This window comes from Oncorhynchus mykiss, chromosome 21 (genome assembly GCF_057628025.1).
Source record: "Oncorhynchus mykiss isolate SJ-2025 chromosome 21, ASM5762802v1, whole genome shotgun sequence".
Taxonomy (NCBI): Eukaryota; Metazoa; Chordata; class Actinopteri; order Salmoniformes; family Salmonidae; genus Oncorhynchus; species Oncorhynchus mykiss.
The window spans coordinates 41,208,429-41,234,475 of record NC_143042.1 but is presented as its reverse complement, the minus strand read 5'-3'; the positions used below and the strand labels follow the sequence as shown (position 1 = coordinate 41,234,475).

At 43.3% G+C, this 26,047-nt stretch overlaps 1 protein-coding gene across 17 annotated transcripts in view; it reads left to right on the top strand.

The window, feature by feature from the left end:
• Positions 1–26,047, top strand: part of LOC110500600 (adhesion G protein-coupled receptor L3) — a 490,597-nt gene that overhangs the window by 353,475 nt on the left and 111,075 nt on the right. The gene's annotated exons all lie outside the window — the stretch shown is intronic.

The window sequence follows — 26,047 nt, the reverse complement described above, 5'->3', positions numbered from 1 at the left end:
ATCTGGCCAGGGCAGAGAAGCAGCGTGTGCCAGAGGGTGCCTAAGACATGGGCATCGACCTTCATACTGAGGCTGGCATGTTTTGGGCAAGGCCTGCCAGTCTTGGCCTTGTCAATAGTAACAGAGAGCTTCTTAATTGAATAAGAATGGCTAACTGGTAGATGCAGACTGACAGAGCTGCTGTTACTGGGGTTTGGAAGCTGCTGTTACTAGACTATAGCACTCCTGATGAAGTATGCTAATGTTTTCCCTATGCCTGATTTATTGGAATGCATTCATGGATGCATTGCCTTATCTACTTCCAATGCTCAGCTGCTGTTTCAGAAGCATTTTATTGGAAACATTTGCGTGCTGTATAATACCCCTCTGATGTTGGCGGCTTGGCAACATTTCTTACCTGCTTATTACAGCCTACATGCTTATTACAGCCTGCATGCTTATTACAGCCTACATGCATATTACAGCCTAGATGCTTATTACAGCCTACATGCTTATTACAGCCTACATGCTTATTACAGCCTACATGCTTATTACAGCCTACATGCATATTACAGCCTACATGCATATTACAGCCTACATAAATATTACAGCCTACATGCATATTACAGCCTACATGCATATTACAGCCTACATAAATATTACAGCCTACATGCATATTACAGCCTACATGCATATTACAGCCTACATAAATATTACAGCCTACATGCATTTTACAGCCTACATAAATATTACAGCCTACATGCATATTACAGCCTACATGCATTTTACAGCCTACATGCATATTACAGCCTACATGCATATTACAGCCTACATGCTTATTACAGCCTAGATGCTTATTACAGCCTAGATGCTTATTACAGCCTAGGTGCTTATTACAGCCTAGGTGCTTATTACAGCCTACATGCTTATTACAGCCTACATGCATATTACAGCCCACATGCATATTACAGCCTACATGCTTATTACAGCCTACATGCTTATTACAGCCTACATGCATATTACAGCCTACATGCATATTACAGCCTACATGCATATTACAGCCTACATGCTTATTACAGCCTACATGCTTATTACAGCCTACATGCTTATTACAGCCTACATGCATATTACAGCCTACATGCATATTACAGCCTACATGCATATTACAGCCTACATGCATATTACAGCCTACATGCATATTACAGCCTAGATGCTTATTACAGCCTACATGCATATTACAGCCTACATGCATATTACAGCCTACATGCTTATTACAGCCTACATGCTTATTACAGCCTACATGCATATTACAGCCTACATGCATATTACAGCCTACATGCATATTACAGCCTACATGCTTATTACAGCCTACATGCTTATTACAGCCTGCATGCTTATTACAGCCTACATGCATATTACAGCCTAGATGCTTATTACAGCCTACATGCTTATTACAGCCTACATGCTTATTACAGCCTACATGCATATTGCAGCCTACATGCATATTACAGCCTACATGCATATTACAGCCTACATAAATATTACAGCCTACATGCATATTACAGCCTACATGCATATTACAGCCTACATAAATATTACAGCCTACATGCATATTACAGCCTACATGCATATTACAGCCTACATAAATATTACAGCCTACATGCATTTTACAGCCTACATAAATATTACAGCCTACATGCATATTACAGCCTACATGCATTTTACAGCCTACATGCATATTACAGCCTACATGCATATTACAGCCTACATGCTTATTACAGCCTAGATGCTTATTACAGCCTAGATGCTTATTACAGCCTAGGTGCTTATTACAGCCTACATGCTTATTACAGCCTACATGCTTATTACAGCCTACATGCTTATTACAGCCTACATGCATATTACAGCCTACATGCTTATTACAGCCTACATGCTTATTACAGCCTACATGCATATTACAGCCTACATGCATATTACAGCCTACATGCATATTACAGCCTACATGCTTATTACAGCCTACATGCTTATTACAGCCTACATGCTTATTACAGCCTACATGCATATTACAGCCTACATGCATATTACAGCCTACATGCATATTACAGCCTACATGCATATTACAGCCTACATGCATATTACAGCCTACATGCATATTACAGCCTACATGCATATTACAGCCTACATGCATATTACAGCCTACATGCTTATTACAGCCTAGATGCTTATTACAGCCTACATGCATATTACAGCCTACATGCATATTACAGCCTACATGCTTATTACAACCTAGATGTTTATTACAGCCTACATGCTTATTACTGCCTACATGCTTATTACAGCCTACATGCTTATTACAGCCTACATGCTTATTACAGCCTACATGCTTATTTGAGCCTACATGCATATTACAGCCTACATGCTTATTACAGCCTACATGCATATTACAGCCTACATGCATATTACAGCCTACATGCATATTACAGCCTACATGCATATTACAGCCTACATGCTTATTACAGCCTACATGCTTATTACAGCCTAGATGCCTGTTACACATCTGATGGACTCCCTACAAAGGGCAATCATTTCCATGGTGAGGCACCGACAAGACTGTGTCTAGGGTTTAGGATTACAATAGTAATGTATTTTTCCTATGGACAAAGGCTTGCTCTGAACCAAGGGAGGGGAAACAATGAAAGCCTGTAAGGAATATAGCTTGAGATTTGCCGCATGCCAGTATCGCTCGTTTTCTAGACTGGGCTTTGAATGCTGGGCTTTGAATGGTGTATTGTGCATGCTGTGCTGTTGTCTTTGTCACATTCAAATACAGTGTGCAACCAACTTCAGATGATCTGGTAGTTCCTTGTTGTTCCCTATCCATTTTGTGTCCTGCACAACTTTCAAATGTAGCCTGAGCTTTGCCTCACGGCTAGTAAACATGGTGTTTACATCTATTTGAAGGGCAAACCTGCTTAGTTCTCACAGCGGCCAGCGGGCTGACTTGATATATCAGCCGTTCCAAACGTGACATATAGACATTCAATTCATGTGGTGGAATTTATGAATCACGCGGCGTATGTTTTCTGTTCTCAACCAGAGGAGCCATTCATCATCTACATCAGTCTGTATCATGATCCAGAAATCATACACAGCTCACCTGTGTGGTTCCAGAGAATGACAGGTGATTCTTCACTTAAGCCTAACACCACCCCATCCATCACCCCTGATACACGCACAAAAAAACGTCCAAATATTCTGCCTAGAAAAGACGCAGAGACCGACCATCTCAGCTCTCCCTTTGTTGTTTTAGCATTTTCTTCCCCCGATGTCGTGCTTGCAACTTAAGCTAACTCTTCGTCTGGCACCGAGAATTGCCCTGAATGAACTATAACAGTCCCGACCCGAAACTGAGTTATCAGTAGAGTTGATCTGGGCCACTGTGGTTTCCTTTGAAGAGTCTGAATCAGCCTGTTATCAGCAGTGTTGGAGTTCTAGCTGAGAGGCTTTTTATTTTCCAATCGGCCCCAGCTCTGTCGGTTGACAATGTTCAAATCCAAACCTTAGGCTTTTTGCCCGGGAGCGAGACAATGTGTCCTTCTTGTGAATCTCTTCTTCCTCCTTCACTCCCCTCCTTCTCTCCCTCCTTTCAACCGCTCAATGGTCATTTTGACAGTGCAGTGCAACAGAAGCCTGACTGTCTCTGGCCCTGAGAAGGAGCTGTTAGGCTCTCAGCACCCCTCATTTCAGGCTTGACAGGAAACTGTTGTTTGTTGTACCACTGTGTGTGTGTGTGTGCATGTGCACACTAGGTGTGTGCACCCAGGTGTGCTTGAGAATACCATTGTAGCTTAATTTGTATGTATGGAAGAAGCTGAGTGGGCGAGCAGGGATGTGTGTGCAAGCGTGTGCAACCACGTACCAGTGCACATGGCCTTCTCCCAGTGACATGTGACCTCTACAGCTGACCTCTCTAGTCTCGGGGAGCCGGGATGAGGAATTAATTACCCAACAATACCCAGCCTCGATCCATTATGACCTCATCATGTCGGATGATATCAGGGTTTTACCGAATGTGTCGATGCAAAATATACCACGGAGACCCACTGACCGATTTGTGGGCCTGCCACAAAAGGCTCATTAAACAACATCATTTACCTTCCCGCTCCACTACATGCACAGCATTCTGGGTAGGGATCGTGTGACCAAAACACATCGGAGGGTGTGTATGGCACAGCGCTGCAAGAACTGTGTCATTATAGAGAGAGGATAAATTGAGACAGCAAAAATAGTTTGGTGTATCGTTGAGCGCCGTTCGATTGGTATGGACGGGTGTTGTGATGCATATACCTGGCTTAGTTTGCTTATAAGTATGTCGTAGGCTTTGCTTTTGACCTGATGTTTTGAGGATCTAACGTTTACTTAGGTACTGTGATATTCATGTATAACAATATGTAATATGCCGTTAATGACAAACGAATTCAACAAATCCTATAACGATAAACGCTTCAACATACTGTACGTCAATCAATGAATCACCACGTGGAGCCATTCTCAGTCAAAGTGCCTGTTATGTAAGTGGTAGCTTCAGTGAAGCTTCAGTACTTTAAAGGGCATCTGTACTTTACTATTTAGATTTTTTCCAACTTTTACTTTTACTCCACTACATTCCTGAAGAAAATAATGTTATTTTTACTCACATACATTTTCCCTGATACCCAAAAGTACTCGCTATTTCGATTGCGCAGGCAGGACAGCGATATGGTCCAATTTATACACCGACAGTACCAGTCAAAAGTTTGGACACACCTATTCCTTGAAGTGTTTTTCTTAATTTTTACTATTTTCTACATTGTACAATAATAGTGAAGACATCAAAACGATGAAATAACAGATATGGAATCATGTAGTAACCAAAAAATTGTTAAACAAATCAAAATATATTTTTATACTGTTGGAAAATCATTCCTCATCAAGCTGGTTGACAGAATGACAGCTTTGCACGGTCTTGGAATCAAAGCAAAGGGTGGCTACTTTGAAGCATCTCAAATATAAAATGTATTTGATTTGTTTAACACTTTTTTTTAGTTGCAACATGATTCCATGATTCCTATATGATATCTGTTATTTCATAGTTGTGATGTCTTCACTATTATTATACAATGTAGACAATAGTCAAAATAAAGAAAAACCCTTGAATGAGTAGGTTTGTCCAAATTTTTGACTGGTTGTTTGCTGCTATAACAGCCTCCACTTTTCTGGGAAGGTTTTCCACTAGCAGGCCAGTCAAGTTCTTCCACACCGATCTCGACAAACCAGTTCTCTATGGACCTCGTTATGTGCACAGGGGCGTTGCCATGCTGGAACAGGAAGGGCTTTCCCCAAACTGTTGCCACAAAGTTGGAAGCACAGAATTGTCTGGAATGTCATTGTTTGCTGTAGCATTAAGATTTATCTTTACTGGAATTAAGCTCCTCCTCCACCAAACTTTACAGTTGGCACTATGCATTTGGCAGGTAGCATTCTCCTGGCACCCGCCAAACCCAGATTTGTACGCTGCATTGTCAGATGGTGAAGCGTGATTCTTTTGTCATCTATGCATAGTCACTTTAATAACTCTACCTACATGTACATATTACCTCAACTGACCTGTGCCCCCGCACATTGACTCTGTATCGGTATATAGTCTCGCTATTGTTATTTCACTGCTGCTCTTTAATTACTTGTGACTACTAAAATTTGATTTGGTTTGATCACTCGAGAGAACACGTTTCCACTGCTCCAGAGTCCAATGGCGGCGAGCTTTACACCACTCCAGCCAACACTTGGCATTGCGCTTGGTGATCTTAGGCTTGTGTGTGGCTGCTCGGCCATGGAAACCCATTTCATGAAGCTCCCGACGAACAGTTATTTTGCTGACGTTGCATCCAGAGGCAGTTTGGAACTCGGTAGTGAGTGTTGCAACTGAGGACAGACAATTTTTATTTGCTTCAGCACTCGGCGGTCCCGTTTTGTGAGCTTGTGTGGCCTACCACTTTTCCTCCCAGACGTTTCCACGTCACAATAACAGCACTTGCAGTTGACCGGGGCAGGGCAGATATTTGACGAATTGACATAGAAAGGTGACATCCTATGAAGGTGCCATGCTGAGGTCTTCAATAAGGCCATTCTACTGCCAATGTTAGTCTTTGGAGATTACATGACTGATTTTATACACCTGTCAGCAATGGGTGTGGCTGAAATAGCTAAATCCACTATTTTGAAGGTGTGTCCACATACTTTTGTATGAATAGTGTGTATACTTATAAAAAAAAACTAATTTCTTTAGGATTTCTTGATTCTGATGTACAGTACCTTGTCTATTGATTGAAGTGAACCCCGGTGGAAGTTTGAACTTCACGACCTCTAGACCACGTAGCCAAGCAGAAAGGTGTGAACACAGTTTAAATATTAACAATGAAGGATTATTGAGTTTAGCCGTTCACTGACCAAGTCCCTATCTAGTAATGCTCACTCTCCTTCCAACCCCAAAGCCTACATCTCTTCTTTTGATCTCACCGATATGTAAAGTCTTCTAGGCGGCTAGACCGCTGTTATTCAAATGGAAAGGATCGGTCATAAAAAGTGGATTCATTTCAAAATAATGGGTCCATTCCTGAAACCGAGTGTCTAGCTTATCTAATTGTAACTGCCGTAAAGCCCCGAGAAACAAAGGAAAATACTAATTAGCCAGGAAGGACTGGTTTGAAATGAAGCACATAACTCTGTCTGAGGTGGAAACATCTGCAGGCGTCATGGCGTGTTGCAAGGGAATGGTGTTTTCTAAGACGTCTGCAGCATGTAAAGAAGTCTGCAGGATGAGGAAGGTATTGGGGTTAGTTTTTATATGAATTAAATCATTTGGGGGGGGGGGTCTTCAAGTTCTGAGAGAGTGTGTGGCTGAAGTTAACAATTGATCTCTGACATTTGAAACAATCACTTTTTCTTGGTCTGGATGGAGAGGGTTTCCATTTTTAACTGCATTTCTTAAATTGGACTAAAGATGGTGGTTTAGCGATGGTCATAGGTGCATCTTTAATAAGAAAAGGAAGAACAGCTGCACTCCATTTGATGACTGCTGAAGAATGTTGGCAAAAATGATGCCATTAAACACCAACATGTCAGAAAGTATTTGGAATTGTTCTTATTTTCGTGTTTTCTCCTTCCTCTGACATAATTTGTACTCTGCACCTTTGGAAGTTTGCTGGTTGTTCTTTGTACCATATTTTACAATTTAGTCATTTAGCAGAGGCTCTTAATCCAGTGAGACTTACGTTCTTTTACATTTTTTAAAATTTAACTAGGCAAGTCAGTTAAGAACAAATTCTTATTTATAATGACGGCCTACCCCGGCCAAACTCCAATCCGGACGATGCTGGGCCAATTGTGCTCTGCCCTATGGGACTCCCAATCACGGCCGGTTGTGAAACTGCCTGGAATCTAACCAGTGTCTGTAGTGGCGCCTCTAGCACTGAGATGCAGTGCCTTAGACCGCTGCGCCACTCAGGGGCAAGATGGGTCAACCACACATCACAGGCATAGACTTTTCCTCAAAATGATTATCAGCAAAGTGAGAGCTAAAAAAAGAAACGTCTGTCACGTTCTGACCTTAGTTCCTTTGTGATGTCTTTGTTTTAGGATGGTCAGGGTGTGAGTTGGGTGGGCAGTCTATGTTATTTTTTCTATGAGTTGGTGTTTCAGTGTTTGGCCTGGTATGGTTCTCAATCAGAGGCAGCTGTCAATCGTTGTCCCTGATTGAGAACCATACTTAGGCAGCCTGTTTTCACCCTTGAGTTGTGGGTGATTATACTTTCTGTTTAGTGTGGTTTGCACATAACAGAGCTGTTTCGGTTGTGCTTTTTGTTTCTTTGTTTGATGTTATTCTGTTTAAATTAATAACATGAACAAGTACAACGCTGCGCTTTGGTCCTCACCTTCTTCCATCGACGACCGTTACAACGTCCCCTTTTCAGGACCCTGTCTTTCAAAGATAATTAGTCAAAATCCAAGTAACTTCACAGATCTTCATTGCAAATGGTTTAAACACTGTTTCCCATGATTGTTCAATGAACCATAAACAATTAATGAACATGCACCTGTGGAACGGACGTTAAGACACTAACAGCTTGCAGACGGTAGGCAATTCAGGTCACAGTTATGAAAACTTAGGACACTGAAGAGGCTTTTCTACTGACTCTGAAAAACACCAAAAGAAAGATGCCCAGGATCCCTTCTCATCTGCGTGAATGTGCCTTAGGCATGCTGCAAGGAGGCGTGAGGACTGCAGATGTGGCCAGGGCAATAAATTGCAATGTCCGTACTGTGAGATGCCTAAGACAGAGCTACAGGGAGACAGGATGGACAGCTGATCGTCCTCGCAGTGCCAGACCACATGTAACACCTGCACAGGATCAGTACATCCGAACATCACACCTGCGGGACAGGTACAGGATGGCATCAACAAAAGCCCGAGTTACACCAGGAACGCACAATCGCTCCATCTGTGCTCAGACTGTCCGCAATATGCTGAGAGAGACTGGACTGGGGGCTTGTAGACCTGTTGTAAGGCAGGTCCTCAACAGACATCACTGGCAACGTCATCTATGGGCATAAACCCACCGTCGCTGGACCAGACAGGACTGGCAAAAAGTGGTCTTCACTGTCGAGTCGCGGTTTTGTCTCACCAGGGGTGATGGTCGGATTTGTGTTTATCGTATAAGGAATGAGCGTTACACTGAGGCCTGTACTCTGGAGCGGGATTGATTGGGAGGTGGAGGGTCCGTCATGGTCTGGGGCGGTGTGTCCCACCATCATCGGACTGAGCTTGTTGTCATTGCAGGCAATCTCAACGCTTTGCATTACAGGGGAGACATCCTCCTCCCACATGTGGTACCTTTCATGCAGGCTCATCCTGACATGACCATCCAGCATGACAATGCCACCAGCCATGCTGCACGTTTTGTGCATGATTTCCTTCAAGACCGCAATGTCAGTGTTCTGCCATGGCCAGCGAAGAGCCCAGATCTCAATCCTATTGAGCACGTCTGGGAGCTGTTGGATCGGAGGGCGAGGGCTAGGGCCATTCCCCTCAGCAATGTCTGTGAACTTCCAAGGTGCCTTGGTGGAAGAGTGGGGTAACATCTCACATCAAGAAGTGGCAAATCTGGTGTCGTCCTTGAGGATGAGATGCACTGCAATACTTAGTATCTGGTGTGGCCACCAGCTTTATTAACTGTTACTTTTGATCCCCCCTTTGGGGTGTCCTTTTCAGGGACACATTATTCCATTTCTGTTTGTCACATGTCTGTGGAACTTGTTCAGGTTATGTCTCGGTTGTTGAATCTTATGTTCATACAAATATTTACACATATACACATTTGACAGTGTGAGGACATTTCTTTTTTCTGAGTTTAGAAGGGGGTGAGGGGGAGTCAAGTACAAGTGTTGATTCATGAAAGTTTGAGAAGGGTGATTATTTAAGATAATATTTGAAGTATCCTATTTATTGTAGGGTTTCAATAGATGGGCAGGGACTCTGCTGTCCTAGCATTAGGGGGAAGCTGGTTTCACCATTGGGGTGCCAGGACAGAGAAGATCTTGGACACGGCTGAGCTGGAGCTGCCCTCCTGTAGGGGTGGGAGGGTCAAGAGCCCGGAGGTGGCAGAATGTACTGCACAGGTTGGGGTGTAGGGTTTAGCATAACCTGAAGGCAGGGAGGGGCAGTGCCTCTTGCTGCTCCATTTGTCCATGGTCTTGTAGTGGATGCGAACTTCGTCGAAGCCAGTGGAATGTCCAGAGGAGTGGGGTGACATGGGAGATCTTGGGAAGGTTGAAAACCAGGTGGGCTGCACCATTCTGGATAAGTTGCAGGGGATTGATGGCACAAGCGGGAGCCCAGCCAACAGCCAGTTGTATTAGTCCAGACGGGATATGACACGTGCCTGGATTAGGACCTGCTTCACTTCCTGTGTTAGGTAGGGTCGTACTCTATGGATGTTGTAGAGCTTAAACCTGCAGGAGCGAGTCACTGATTTGATGTTTGCAGAGAACGACAGGGTGTTGTCCAGGGTCACGCCAAAGTTCTTTGCACTCTGGGAGGGCAACACTGTGGAGTTATCAACCATGATTGAGATTTCTTTGAGTGGGCAGGCCTTCCCCGGGAGGAAGAACAGCTCCGTCTTGTTGAGCTTGAGGTGGTGGGTCGACATCCAAGTTGATATATCAGCCTGGCACGTAGAAATACTTGGGTGTCAGAAGGGGGGAAGGAGTGTATTGGAGTGTTGTCCTCATAGCAATGATAGGAGAGACCATGTGAGGATATAACAGAGTTGAGTGACTTGGTGTATAGAGAGAAGAGGAAAGGGCCTAGGACTGAGCCCAGGGGGACACCAGTAGTGAGAGTATGTAGTGCAGACACAGATCCTTTCCACTTGGGGACGTGGTGATGATCAAACCTACTTTTTATCCTACATTACTTTTGAAACAAAAATCTCTCAAAATATTTTTCTCCTCTCCAACTTGTCTTTTGGCCAATTGAATCATAACATTCTGAGGTTTTACTGACCTAGTGAAGCTTGAAATAGGAACACTAAACCGACATAGCAAAAGTAAATAGGTCACTGAAGCCCTGCACCACACTCATATCTCCCAGGCCATTCTTTGGTTTCTTTGTTCTGAGCAGAACGTTTTAGACATTCAAGGCAACCATGTATAAGGTTAAGGATGACTCCCTCTAAGAATAAAAAGTGAAGACAACAGTTCTATTCACATAGCCGCTGAACTTGAACCCTGATCTTAATTTTTTTGCTCCTAGATAAAATGAGCAACCAACAGAGCACAACAAAATGTCCTTGTAAAGGTGGTGAGACGAGACTTTTCCCAAAACATGAGTGTCTACTGACCCGTTTGTCCTTCTGTAATTGCTTCATGCAAAATACACAACTTTGCTCAAGGACATAGTCGAGCTTTCTTTATTTCTCTGCCCTCCTCTGCCTCTTATAGCGGACTGTGGGAACAGGTTTTAGAATAAGCGTATCCCTAACAACATTACTTAGAATAGCCAAGCAGTTTATTAGCCAATAGCCAAGCAGTTTGTTAGCCAATAGCCAAGCAGTTTGCTGGTCATCATGTAACCATTATTTTATTTCATGACTCACTAGGTGTTGTGCTGGCTTTTATAAATGTGTGTATATATATATATATAAATAAATAAAATATGTTTTATTGTCACAGTGAAATGTTGTTTTACGGGTTCAGCCATAGTAGTACGGTGCACCTTGAGCAAATGTAGGGTTAACTGCCTTGTTCAGGGGCAGAACGACAGATTTTTACATTGGCAGCTCGGGTCTGGCTCAACGCTCTAACTACTAGGCTACCTGCCGCCTGTGATGTCAGTATTGCCCTATTACTAGGGGAAAGAGCACAACTAAATCTTTCATAATTTTGTGAATAGCTGATAGATTTTCAGCCATTTCATTTCATCCTTTTCCCGTAAAGGGGTTTTATAATTCAACGCTCTTATACAAGAATCGGCAACTTGGAGCATTGCATGACATTAAAAGAGCATTAGGCCTACTTCTTATTCGAAATGTAGATGTAGATCTGCTATTGGAGCCTTGTTAGTATGCTATGTGGTGAACTCATCTTTGTATGGTCATGGTAGCAATAGTCTCATTGTGCAATTTGAAAACGCTAATATTTGAGGGTCTGTTCATTAGTCAACATTAACCTGGGTTGGGGTCATGGTTTTAGGTCATGGTTGGTATGTGCTGCCTGCTTCCTCTTTGAAAATATCTCTGAAATATTAAAGGTGCAATCTGTAGTTGCTACATCCATTTTTGGACTTATAAATTAATGATTTGCCCATGGATTCTTGAATAATATAACTTAATTCCTCATGAGCTAACTGTGACACCCTGTCAGAACCCAGAAGATAAGCTTGTTTTACTCCAATGTTTGTAAACATTGTACATATAAAGAAACACTAAACATGGTTAAAACGATAATTTTGATATCATGGATGGTCAGTCATTGCATCCATAGCTCTGTCTATGAAATTGAGGTGATACATTTCTCCAGGCCCACCCCTCCGCTTTTTTTTACCAAAACCAAGATGGGGTGTCTACTTTCTTTCCACTGCAGATTGGCCCTTTAAGTATTTGACCTGTAAATAAAAAATGGGAAAGGGAAAGTGTAATACGGTATCACAAATACTGACTTTTTTATTTTTTATATATTTTTTATTTTACCCCTTTTTCTCCCCAATTTCGTGGTATCCAATTGTTAGTAGCTACTATCTTGTCTCATCTCTACATCTCCCGTACGGGCTCAGGAGAGACGAAGGTTGAAAGTCATGCGTCCTCCGATACAAAACCCAACAAAGCTGCACTCCTTCTTAACACAGCGCGCATCCAACCAGGAAGCCAGCCCCACCAATGTGTCGGAGGAAACACCGTGCACCTGGCAACCTTGGTTAGCGTGCACTGCGCCCGGTCCGCCACAGGAGTCGCTGGTGCGCGATGAGACAAGGATATCCCTACCGGCCAAACCCTCCCTAACCCGGACGACGCTAGGCCAATTGTGCGTCGCCCCATGGACCTCCCGGTCGCGGCCAGTTACGACAGAGCATGGGCGCGAACCCAGAGTCTCTGGTGGAACAGCTGGCGCTGCAGTACAGCACCACTGCGCCACCCGGGAGGCCCACAAATACTGACTTAACAAGGTCCCAGGGAATTTAAAATGGCCGTCCTGAATGCTGCCAATCATTTAAATGTTTACATTTTAGTCATTTATAAGACATTCTTAACCCTAATTGCTCTTTGTAAGTCGCTCTGGAAAAGTGCCTTGCTCAAGGGCACATCGTGTGCCTATTTTTCTCCAGACATAGTGCTTTGCATTCAGGCCAAAGAGTTCCATTTTTGTCTCATGAAACCACATAATCTATTGCCTAATGCTCTCAAGTCTTTCACGTTCCTTTTTGCAAACTCCAGGCATGCTGTCATGTGCCTTTTTTCTCAGGAGTGGCTTCCATCTGTCCACTACCCCATAAAGCCAAGATTGGTAAACTGCTGAGACTGTTGTCCTTCTGGCAGGTTCTCCCATCTCAGCCAAGGAACTCTGTAGTTCTGTCAAAGTGGTCATTGGGTTCTTGGTCACATCCCTGACCAATGTAATTTTGTTATTGTTTATTGGGGGGTAGATCAGCTTTAATATTGCAGATAGATTGTACTGTAGCCTCCATCAATATAATTGCCTGCATCATTTCCAATCCCCTATATCGCTTTGTTGCTCTCTCTCTTTTATATATATATATATATATATATATATCTCTCTGCTCAAAAAAATTAAGGGAACACTCAGATAACACATCCTAGATCTGAATGAATGAAATATTCTTATTAAATACTTTTTTCTTTACATAGTTGAATGTGCTGACAACCAAATCACACAAAAATGATCAATGGAAATCAAATGTATTAACCCATGGAGGTCTGTATTTGGAGTCACACTCAAAATTAAAGTGGAAAACCACACTACAGGCTGATCCAACTTTGATGTAATGTCCTTCAAACAAGTCAAAATGAGGCTCAGAAGTGTGTGTGGCCTCCACGTGCCTGTGTGACCTCCCTACAACGCCTGGGCATGCTCCTGGTGAGGTGGCGGATGGTCTCCTGAGGGATCTCCTCCCATACCTGGACTAAAGCATACGCCAACTCCTGGACAGTCTGTGGTGCAACGTGGCGTTGGTGGATGGAGCGAGACATGATGTCCCAGATGTGCTCAATTGGATTCAGGTCTGGGAAACGGGCCGGCCAGTCCATAGCATCAATGCCTTCCTCTTGCAGGAACTGCTGACACACTCCAGCCACATGAGGTCTAGCATTGTCTTGCATTAGGAGGAACCCAGGGCCAACCGCACCAGCATATGGTATCACAAGGGGTCTGAGGATCTCATCTCGGTACCTAATGGCAGTCGGCTACCTCTGGCGAGCACATGGAGGGCTGTGTGGCCCCCCAAAGAAATGCCACCCCACACCATGACTGACCCCCCGCCAAACCGGTCTTGCTGGAGGATGTTGCAGGCAGCAGAACGTTCTCCACGGCGTCTCCAGACTCTGTCACATGTGCTCAGTGTGAACCTGCTTTCATCTGTGAAGAGCACAGTGGTGAATTTGCCAATCTTGGTGTTCTCTGGCAAATGCCAAACGTCCTGCACGGTGTTGGGCTGTAAGCTCAACCCCCACCTGTGAAGGTTGGGCCCTCATACCACCCTCATGTAGTCTGTTTCTGACCGTTTGAGCAGACACATGCACATTTGTGGCCTGCTGGAGGTCATTTTGCAGGGCTCTGGCACTGCTCCTCCTGCTCCTCCTTGCACAAAGGCGGAGGTAGCGGTCCTGCTGCTGGGCTGTTGCCCTCCTACGGCCTCCTTCACGTCTCCTGATGTACTGGCCTGTCTCCTGGTAGCGCCTCCATGCTCTGGACACTACGCTGACAGACACAGCAAACCTTCTTGCCACAGCTCGCATTGATGTGCCATCCTGGATGAGCTGTACTACCTGAGCCACTTGTGTGGGTTGTAGACTCATGCTACCACTAGAGTGAAAGCACTGCCAGCATTCAAAAGTGACCAAAACATCAGCCAGGAAGCATAGGAACTGAGAAGTGGTCTGTGGTCACCACCACCTGCAGAACCACTCAATTATTGGGGGTGTCTTGCTAATTGCCTATAATTTCCACCTGTTGTCTATTCCATTTGCACAACAGCATGTGAAATGTATTGTCAATCAGTGTTGCTTCCTAAGTGGACAGTTTTCACAGAAGTGTGATTGACTTGGAGTTACATTGTGTTGTTTAAGTGTTCCCTTTATTTTTTTGAGCAGTGTGTATATATATCTCAGCAAAAAAAGAAACTTCCGGACCCTGTCTTTCAAAGATAATTCGTAAAAATCCAAATAACTTCACAGATCTAAATTGTAAAGGGTTTAACCTCTCTGGTGTCCCACCTCGACAACAGCCAGTGAAATTGCAGGGCGCCACATTAAAAACAACAGAAATCCCATAATTAAAATTCCTCAAACGTATTATACACCATTTTTAAGATAAACATCTTGTAAATCCAGCCACAGTGTCCGATTTCAAATAGGCTTTACGGCAAAAGCACACCAAACGATTATGTTAGGTCAGCGCCTAAACACAGAAAATCATACAGCCATTTTCCAGCCAAGGAGAGGGCTCACAAAAGTCAGAAATAGCTATTTAAATGAATCACTAACCTTTGATGATCTTCATCAGAGGGCACTCACGGGACTTCATGTGACACAATAAATGTGTGTTTTGTTCAATAAAGTTCATCTTTATGTCCAAAAACCTCATTTGAAATTGGTGTGTTATGGTCAGAAATTCATTGTCTCAAACAAACATCCTGTGAAAGTGCAGAGAGCCACATGAAATTACAGAAATACTCACTCATAAACTTCTCCTTAATGCAACCGCTGTGTCAGATTTCAAAAAGGCTTTACGTCGAAAGCACACTGCGATTATGTTAGATCAGCGCCAAGCCACAGATAAACATACAGCCATTTTCCAATCAAGAAGAGGTGTCACAAAAGTCAGAAATACCATTAAAATGAATCACTTACCTTTGATGATCTTCATCTGGTGGCACTCCCAGGTCTCCATGTTAGACAATAAATGTTAGTTTTGTTCGATAATGTCCCTCTTTATGACCAAAAACCTCCTTTTTGTTTGCGCGTTTAGTCCAGTAATCCGAATGCGCAAGGTGCGGGCACTAAGTCCAGACGAAAAGTTTAAAAAATAGTACTATTTAAACATGTCAAACGATGTTTAAAATCAATCCTCAGGTTGTTTTTGTCATAAATAATCAATAATATTTCAACCGGACAAAAGCTTTGTCAATAGAAAAGGAGAAACAAGAAAGGCTCGCTCCCGATCACACGCTTGTCTCATGTCTGGAAATGTCCACTGTCCACTCATTGAAAGTAGCGTATCTCCCTCATTTTTCAGAGTAAAAGCCTGAAACAATGCCTAAAGACTGGCCTAAAGACTGGGTCCTAAGTCTTTGTATGGTGGATAGGCTTTCAATGGAAAAACAGCCTTTCAAAATAATTGTACTTCCTGATTGGATTTTCCTCGGGTTTTCACCTGCCATATCAGTTCTGTTATACTCAGACATTATTTTAACGGTTTTGGAATCTTTAGAGTGTTTTCTATCCAAATCTACTAATTATATGCATATCCTAGCTTATGGGCCTGAGTAGCAGGCAGTTTAATTAGGCCACACTTTTCATCCGGAGGTGAAAATACTGCCCCCTGCCCAAGACAGGTTAAACACTGTTTCCCATGCTTGTTCAGTGAACCATAAACAATTAATGAACATGCACCTGTGGAACGGTCGTTAAGACACTAACAGCTTACAGACGGTAGGCAATTAAGGTCACAGTTATGAAAACTTAGGACACTAAAGAGGCCTTTCTACTGACTCTGAAAAACACCAAAAGAAAGATGCCCAGGGTCCCTGCTCATCTGCGTGAATGTGACTTAGGCATGCTGCAAGGAGGCGTGAGGACTGCAGATGTGGCTAGGGCAATAAATTGCAATGTCCGTACTGTGAGATGCCTAAGACAGAGCTACAGGGAGACAGGACGGACAGCTGATCGTCCTCGCAGTGCCAGACCACATGTAACACCTGCACAGGATCAGTACATCCGAACATCACACCTGCGGGACTGGTACAGGATGGCATCAACAACAGCCCGAGTTACACCAGGAACGCACAATCCCTCCATCAGTGCTCAGACTATCCACAATAGGCTGAGAGGGGCTGGCCTGAGAGCTTGTAGGCCTGTTGTAAGGCAGGTCCTCACCAGAGGCAACAATATCGTCTGTGGGCACAAACCCACCGTCGCTGGACCAGACAGGACTGGCAAAAAGTGTTCTTCACTGACGAGTCGCGGTTTTGTCTCGCCAGGGGTGATGGTCGGATTCGTGTTTATCGTCTAAGGAATGAGCGTTACACTGAGGCCTGTACTCTTGTGCGGGATTGATTGGGAGGTGGAGGGTCCGTCATGGTCTGGGGCGGTGTGTCCCACCATCATCAGACTGAGCTTATTGTCATTGCAGGCCATCTCAACGCTTTGCGTTACAGGGGAGACATCCTCCTCATGTGGTACCCTTTATGCAGGCTCATCCTGACATGACCCTCCAGCATGACAATGCCACCAGCCATACTGCTATTTTTGTGTGTGATTTCCTGCAAGACAGGAATGTCAGTGTCCTGCCATGGCCAGCGAAGAGCCCGGACCACAATCCTATTGAGCACGTCTGGGACCTGTTGGATCAGAGGGTGAGGGCTTGGGCCATTCCCCTCAGAAATGTCTGTGAACTTGCAGGTGCCTTGGTGGAAGAGTAGGGTAACATCTCACAACAAGAACTGGCAAATCTGGTGCAGTCTATGAGAAGGAGATGCACTGCAGTACTTAATGCAGCTGATGGCCACAACAGATACTGACGGTTACTTTTGATTTTGACCCCGCCTTTGTTCAGGGACACATTATTCCATTTCTGTTTGTCACATGTCTGTTGAATTTGTTCAGTTTATGTCTCAATTTTTGAATCGTGTTCACACAAATATTTACACATGTTAAGTTTGCTGAAAATAAACACAGTTGAAAATGAGAGGACGTTTCTTTTTTTGCTGAGTTTATTTATACACACACACACACAGTACCAGTCCAAAGTTTGGACACATCTACTCATTCAAGGGTTTTTCTTTATTTTTTACGATTTTCTACATTGTAGAATAATAGTGAAGACGTCAAAACTATGGAATGACACATATGGAAACATGTACTAACCAAAAAAGTGTTAAACAAATCAAAATACATTTTATATTTGAGATTCTTCAAAATAGCCACCCTTTGCCTTGATGACAGCTTTGCACACTCTTGGCCTTCACTCAACCAGCTTCATAAGGTAGTTCCTGGAATACATTTCAATTCACAGGTGTGCCTTCTTAAAGGTACATTTGTGCAATTTCTTTCCTTCTTAATGCGTTTGAGCCAATCGGTTGTGTTGTGACAAGGTAGTGGTGGTATACAGAAGATAGCCCTATTTGGAAAAAGACCAAGTTCATATTATGTCAAGTACAACTCAAATTAGTAAAAATAAATGACAGTCCATTACTTTAAGATATGAAGGTCAGTCAATAAGGAACATTTCAAGAATTTTGAACGTTTCTTCAAGTGTAGTCGCAAAAACATCTAGCGCTATGATGAAACTAGCTCTCATGAGGACCGCCACAGGAATGGAAGACCCAGAGTTACCTCCGCTCCAGAGGATAAGTTCATTAGTTACCATCCTCAGAAATTACAGCCCAAATAAATGCTTCACAGAGTTCAAGTAACAGACACATCTCAACATCAACTGTTCAGAGGAGACTGAATCGGGCCTTCATGGTCGAATTGAAGACGAGACATGCTTGGGCCAAGAAACATTAGCAATGGACATTAGACCGATGGAATTTTTGGTTCCAACTGCCATGTCTTTGTGAGATGCAGAATAGGTGAATGGATGATCTCTGCATGTGTGGTTCCCTCCGTGAGTCATGGAGGAGGAGGAGTGATGGTGTTGGGATGCTTCGCTGGTGACACTGTCTGTGATTTATTTAGAATTCAAGGCATACTTAACCAGCATGGCTACCACAGAATTCTGCAGCGATACGCCTTCCCATCTGGTTTGCGCTTAATGGGACTATCATTTGTTTTTCAACACGACAATAACCCAAACACTTCCAGGCTGTGTATGGGCTGTTTGATCAAGAAGGAGAGTGATGTAGTCCTGCATCAGATGACCTGGCCTCCACAATCCCCCAATCTCAACCCAATCAAGAAGGTCTGAGAAGAGTTGGACGGCAGATTGAAGGAAAAGCAGCCAACAAGCGCTCAGTATATGTAGGAACTCCTTCAAAACTGTTGGAAAATCATTCCACATTAAGTTTTTTAACACATTTTTGGTTACTACGTGAGTCCATATATGTAGTTTTTATGAATCCACTGTTAATGTATAATGTAGAAAATAGTAAAAATTAAGAAAAGACCTTGACTGAGTATGTGTGTCCAAACCTTCGACTGGTACTGTACATATATTTTTATAATATATTTTCCTTTATTATTTTTCATTAACCCTACCACTCCTCCCCTAATTGGAGTAAACTAATGAACAACAACACGTAGGCTTCTTCTTCCAGCTGTTACATGATATATACATTGTTTTTAGTGCTGCCCTTCCTCTACCTTCAACCTCTCCCATCTATTTCTGATGTTCATCCAGTTCTATTTGCCATATATTTTTAACTGTGCTGTTTCACAAATGTTCTGAACCTATATACATTTTACAGACTCAGTATATTTTACTTTTGTTCTCTTGTTGTTATTAGTCCCAACCTTCAGCTCCATTCAATCCCTCCCATCTCCCTTAACACCATCCATATTGGATTTCTGTTTGCCATTTTTTTTTCAACTGTGCTGTGATGCTTCATAAAATTTCAGAACCTTTCTATTCTCATAGTTTCTTCAGATTGTAAATTAAATACATTTTTTGGCTATAACTATTATATTATTGAGGGATTTGACTACGACTTTTCAAATCACCAAGTTATTGCTAATTCTTCAGCCATTCCTGGACATGTGACCAATACAAGATCCACAGACAGTTCCTTAGACTTCATGGTATAGTTTCTGCTCTGACATGCACTGTCGACTGTATACCTTAACATGTCCAAACTATTGAATTGGCCGGAAGTGCACTCCAGTCAAGTTGTAGTGACATCTCAAGGATGATCAAAGGAAATTGGATGCACCTGAGCTCAATTTGGAGTTTCATAGCAAAGGTGTGTAAATACTTATGTAAATGAGCTGTTTCGGAATTTCACTCTCAAAGAATTTGCTAACATATTGTCAAATTGGGCTATTGTGTGTAGATGGGTGATTTTAATATTTGAATTACATTTTCTAATGTAGAATAAGTCAAGGGGTATGGATGCTTTCTGAAGTCACTGTAGGCCTATAGGGCTCTGGTTAAAAGTTGTGCACTATATAGGGAATAGAATGCAATTTGGGACATAACCATAGAGAGATGCTCATCGCTATCCCTTTATAAATGGATGAATAAATAGAAAGCATCATGAACAAGTGAGGTAGATGTAACGTTGTGCTCTGGGATATGTTCCCCTCCATCACTCCATGTGATGATTTCTGCGGAAGGAGGCAAGGAGCCGTTGTGCATTGTAGCACAGATTAACGTTCATGCGTTACTGTCATTGCTGATGGCGATGCTAAAGTCTTTGACGAACGGAGACACGTTAGACCTATTTCTGCGTTCGTTCTCTTTTGATTGGCGGGTAGAAGAAGAGCGTTATATGACACATTAGGGTGGGTGTGTGGGCGGGTGCACATGTACACAATGTGTGTTATTAACAGTGGCTGTATACGTTTAAGTAGGATGTGCACGTATGTTTTGTGAGCAGGCAAAAGTGCTATAGGGCGTCATTAAATGTTCATTACGATTAGGGAAAACGATGCCTCTGTGCCTCCTGTTAGTTTGATTAAATAGGATGCTTGTCAAGATAGTCTTTATTGATGGAGTAGCCCCACAGCAGTCGACGGATACCTAGGGATGTTAAAAACACTCCAACACACTGTTTGTTGGAGAGAATAAAGCCTTGAAACAGTTTTTTTTTTACCACTAGAAAGAAAAAAAAGATATTTTCTCAGATAGCGGGATACTTTTGTTTGTTGTTGAATGCCACTGAATGTGTTTCACTGCTGATGTGTAATTCTTACCCTTTAATCAAGGACTTATTTAGACCCGGGACACCAGGTGGGTGTTAATTATCAGGTAGAACAGAAAAGCAGCAGTAGTCCAGACCTCTGGACCTCCAGGCTGGATAAAAATACCCCTACCATAGGCTTACACATTGTCAAAGTAACATGCTTCACACTTACACAAAAGCCCCTGTACTACTTCATTTACTTTTTAAGGTATTTTCTAACTTTATGGAACAGCTAGAGAGAGAGAGAGGATGGCAGTGGGAAACGATGCAGAGAGATTGTGTCAAATGGTAGTAGGTTGTCACTGTAGACAGTTGTGCCAGAGGCTGCAGCATTACCGCTAGACCAGCCAGGCCACACAAAGGACCCTGTTTTCATCCTGTATTATCCCCCTTTATTGTAGGATGGTATCAGCATCGTCGATCATGCTTGTCACTTTTGCTGCACTTAACTATTTGTAGAAGAGCAAACGCCTGCTTCATGATTGCATTTGGAATGGATTGCCGCATCAGAGTGGATATGGGAACTAACCTCTATTCTCCAGAGAGCTAGGTTTCCCTAGGGTTCTACCTCCTATATCCTGGGGCCCACTAAGACACAAGATAATGGCCACAGAGGTGAGAGTTAAAGGGACAGCTCCCTTTATAAGAGGAAGTGTGTGTTATTGTTGTCTTCCTTGTGTGTGTGTGTGTGTGTGTGTGTGTGGGGGGGGGGGGGGGGGGGGGGGGGTGGTGTCATTGATTTGCCTGCCCGCTCCCACTGTTTGCTGGAGTGTTATGAGGCCTAACCTTTCCATCCTGGCCCTAACCATTTACAGCTAAGCTTAGACCACACAGTCATAAGATGCTTGTTTATAAATGCAATCAGGGAGAGCAGGGGAGGGAGGAGAGTGGAGGTAGAGGTGGGCTTTAGCTGAAATGATTGATGAGCATATCATGGGGGATTGTAATGATGCAGGGGGGTGTGTTTGTTTGTGTGTGTGTGGTGGGGGTAGGGGTGTGTGTTTGTAGATCTGCCTACGGTGTGTTTGCCTTTGTGATAGCTAAGGTGTAAGTGGGGGGGAGGGGGCTGTGTGTAGAATCAAACCCTTAACCCAAGACCTCAGGGAAACAAGATCATAAAAGAATCCTTAATGTGTATCTGCGCTTGTGGTGTACAGGTCAGCTGTTTGGTCACCCACCCCTGCAATTGCTAATAACCCATCCATAACTGCCCGACTTTGTGATGATTTGTTGTCGGGGTGCAGGATTTTCTTTTGCCTAAATGTTTCTGCTTATAATTTCCGCCATTTTGGTAGACTATTTGTTAGTCAACTTGTCTATAATTAGATACATGCAGCATATCTTCTGTGATTATGTTGCCCTAGAAGATTAAATAAAGCCTTGCTCACCAGAATGTCATAAATCGACAATATTCAACAAAATCGACAAAAGCTTTGACAAAGGCCTTGAGGACAATACGTAAAGCTTAATAAAGAACAGTAAAACTGGTAAGAGCAGTGTGGGTTTGTCTTTCCTAAATCGATAGAATGAAATTAATGCTTCAATCTTCACAGAACAAAAATATAAACGCAACATGTAAAGTGTTGGTCCCATGTTTCTTGAACTGAAATAAAAGATCCCAGAAACTTTCCAGACGCACAAATATTTCTTTCAAATGTTGTGTACAAATGTGTTTTTATCCCTGACAGGTGTGGCATATCAAGCTAATTAAACAACATGATAATTACACAGGTGCACCTTGTGCTGGAGACAGTAAAATGTCAATCTAAAATGTGCAGTTTTGTCCCTCAACACATTTCCACAGATGTCTCAAGTTTTGAGGGAGTGCACAATTGGCATGCTGACTGCCGGGAATGTCCACCAGAGCTGTTGCCAGAATGTTCATTTTTCTACCATAAGCCAAGCATCGTTTTAGAAAATGTGGCAGGACAACCAACCGGTCTCAAATGCAGACCATGTGTATTGGGTCGTGTTGGCAACGGGTTGGCTGATGTCAACGTTGTGAACAGAGTGCCCCATGGTGGCAGTGTGGTTATGGTATCGGCAGGCAAAAGCTACGGACAACAAACACAATTGCATTTTATCGATGGCGATTTGAATGCACAGAAATACCGTGAGGAGATCCTGAGGCCCATTGTAAGGCCTTTTTTTTAAAGTCTCTGTGACCAACAAATGCATATCTGCTTTCCCAGTCATGTGACATTTTTATGTATTTTTTATTTATCTGTTATTTTACTAGGTAAGTTGACTGAGAACACATTCTCTTTTACAGCAATGACCTGGGGAATAGTTACAGGGGAGAGGAGGGGGATGATTGAGCCAATTGTAAACTGGGGATTAATTAGGTGACCGTGATGGTTTGAGGGCCAGATTGGGAATTTAGCCAGGTCACTGGGGTTAACACCCCTACTCTTATGATAAGTGCCATGGGATCTTTAATGACCTCAGAGAGTCAGGACACCCGTTTAATATCCCATCCGAAAGACGGCACCCTACACAGGGCAGTGTCCCCAATCACTGCCCTGGGGCATTGGGATATTTTTTAGACCAGAGGAAAGAGTGCCTCCTACTGGCCCTCCAACACCACTTCCAGCAGCATCTGGTCTCCTATCCAGGGACTGACTACGACCAACCAAATCCATAGATTAGGGTTTTTTTTGTTTGGACAGATTTCGTCATATGAACTGTAACTCAGTCAAATCTTTGATATTTTAGCATGTTGCGTTTTATATTTTTGTTCAGTATAGTTCAGTAAAGTTTTCTGTCATCTCTGCTTCTTTTGCGGAGCAAACATTACTGGCCCTCCCTTATCTTTATTTTAGTCTCTCCATTTCGCAGCTTTTCTTTTATTGAAAAACACCGACATTGTCCTTTTTTCCTCTGTAGATTGACATGTACTTTTTCTGCCCATTCCCAAAAGCATCTGGCGATTAGCGTGTAGGCTGTTTGGCACGCGTACACTTAGGCCCTAAAGCTTATAGGCTTACACACTAATGCCAGATAGCCTAAAAATAATTGAAAAAACATAAATGTAGCCTATAAATAAATAAGTTGTACACGAACTATACATTTATACATTTTTTTATGTATTGTTTTCTCTTTATTCAACCCACCTGGCACCCATCTGACCTTCATCCACACAATATTTCATGACTCTAAAACCGCCCGCACCACAGCTATAACCACGGGGACTGCGGGTTGAACCCACACATCACTAATCCGCTTCGCGGGGAGACAAAGAAAAACAATGTCATATTTACGACACCATTGTCTTCCTCCTCCCCCCTCTGGAATCACACAGCTACAATTATGTTATTGACTTGTTATGCAGAAATGCTTGGTATGTACACAAACACATTTTAAATACTTTTTTTGAATCCACAAATCACAATACATCATAAATGATTTTTAAAGGTTGTTGATGCAAGGACACTTAATGAAACAAAAAGCACCTTCTCTACCACACAGCTAGGCTTCCCCATAACGGCTGAAACACAGCAGTACCTTCTCCTCCACACAGCTAGGCGCCCCCATAACGGCTGAAACAAAGCAGTACCTTCTCCTCCACACAGCTAGTCTCCTCCATAACGGCTGAAACACCTTCTCCTCCACACAGCTAGCCTCCTGCATTAGGCTACCTAGTCAGTTGTTATGCACCACTCTTAGGCTGGCATGCAATCTGAAGGCCATGTACCCTAGGTCTTTGTATGAACTGCAACCATTAACAACATGTCAAACAGACTCCATTACATTTAACTCAGGGTGTAAAATACAGAAGGGATCATGGTTTTCAGGGTACCAGAGTATAAGGTTGTATTTTGTTGGTAGAACTTGCAGCCTCACCTTAACAGTAAAGGTGAGCATGTCCTCACCAGTGGCAACATTCTGGTACATGGAATGGGAGACAAAGTGGTCAGCCCAGTGCAGAGCACCAAGTTTCCTCTGCAGCCTCAGGCCAGTCCAATGCTGCTCTAGCTACATCCATCTGATACCGAGGAGTGTAGTCCTCGATTTAGGATGAGATGGTCCATCATGGATGACAGAAGCCTCCACAACAACACAAGGGGTCTGCAACAACTGCATCAGAGGCAGTCGCGCACATACAGTCACACACACAGCTAGAAATGGATGCCTGTGTACTTAGCTGTGGGAGTTCCTAGCTGTGGGAGTTCCTAGCTGTGGGAGTCTGCCAGCTCCTCAGTAGAAACTGAGCCTGCACAACCAAGCCACACCTGCCACCTTCATCCACACAATATTTCATGACTCTAAAACCGCCCGCACCACAGCTATAACCACGGGGACTGCGGGTTGAACCCACACATCACTAATCCGCTTCGCGGGGAGACAAAGAAAAACAATGTCATATTTACGACACCATTGTCTTCCTCCTCCCCCCTCTGGAATCACACAGCTACAATTATGTTATTGACTTGTTATGCAGAAATGCTTGGTATGTACACAAACACATTTTAAATACTTTTTTTGAATCCACAAATCACAATACATCATAAATGATTTTTAAAGGTTGTTGATGCAAGGACACTTAATGAAACAAAAAGCACCTTCTCTACCACACAGCTAGGCTTCCCCATAACGGCTGAAACACAGCAGTACCTTCTCCTCCACACAGCTAGGCTCCCCCATAACGGCTGAAACAAAGCAGTACCTTCTCCTCCACACAGCTAGTCTCCTCCATAACGGCTGAAACACCTTCTCCTCCACACAGCTAGCCTCCTGCATTAGGCTACCTAGTCAGTTGTTATGCACCACTCTTAGGCTGGCATGCAATCTGAAGGCCATGTACCCTAGGTCTTTGTATGAACTGCAACCATTAACAACATGTCAAACAGACTCCATTACATTTAACTCAGGGTGTAAAATACAGAAGGGATCATGGTTTTCAGGGTACCAGAGTATAAGGTTGTATTTTGTTGGTAGAACTTGCAGCCTCACCTTAACAGTAAAGGTGAGCATGTCCTCACCAGTGGCAACATTCTGGTACATGGAATGGGAGACAAAGTGGTCAGCCCAGTGCAGAGCACCAAGTTTCCTCTGCAGCCTCAGGCCAGTCCAATGCTGCTCTAGCTACATCCATCTGATACCGAGGAGTGTAGTCCTCGATTTAGGATGAGATGGTCCATCATGGATGACAGAAGCCTCCACAACAACACAAGGGGTCTG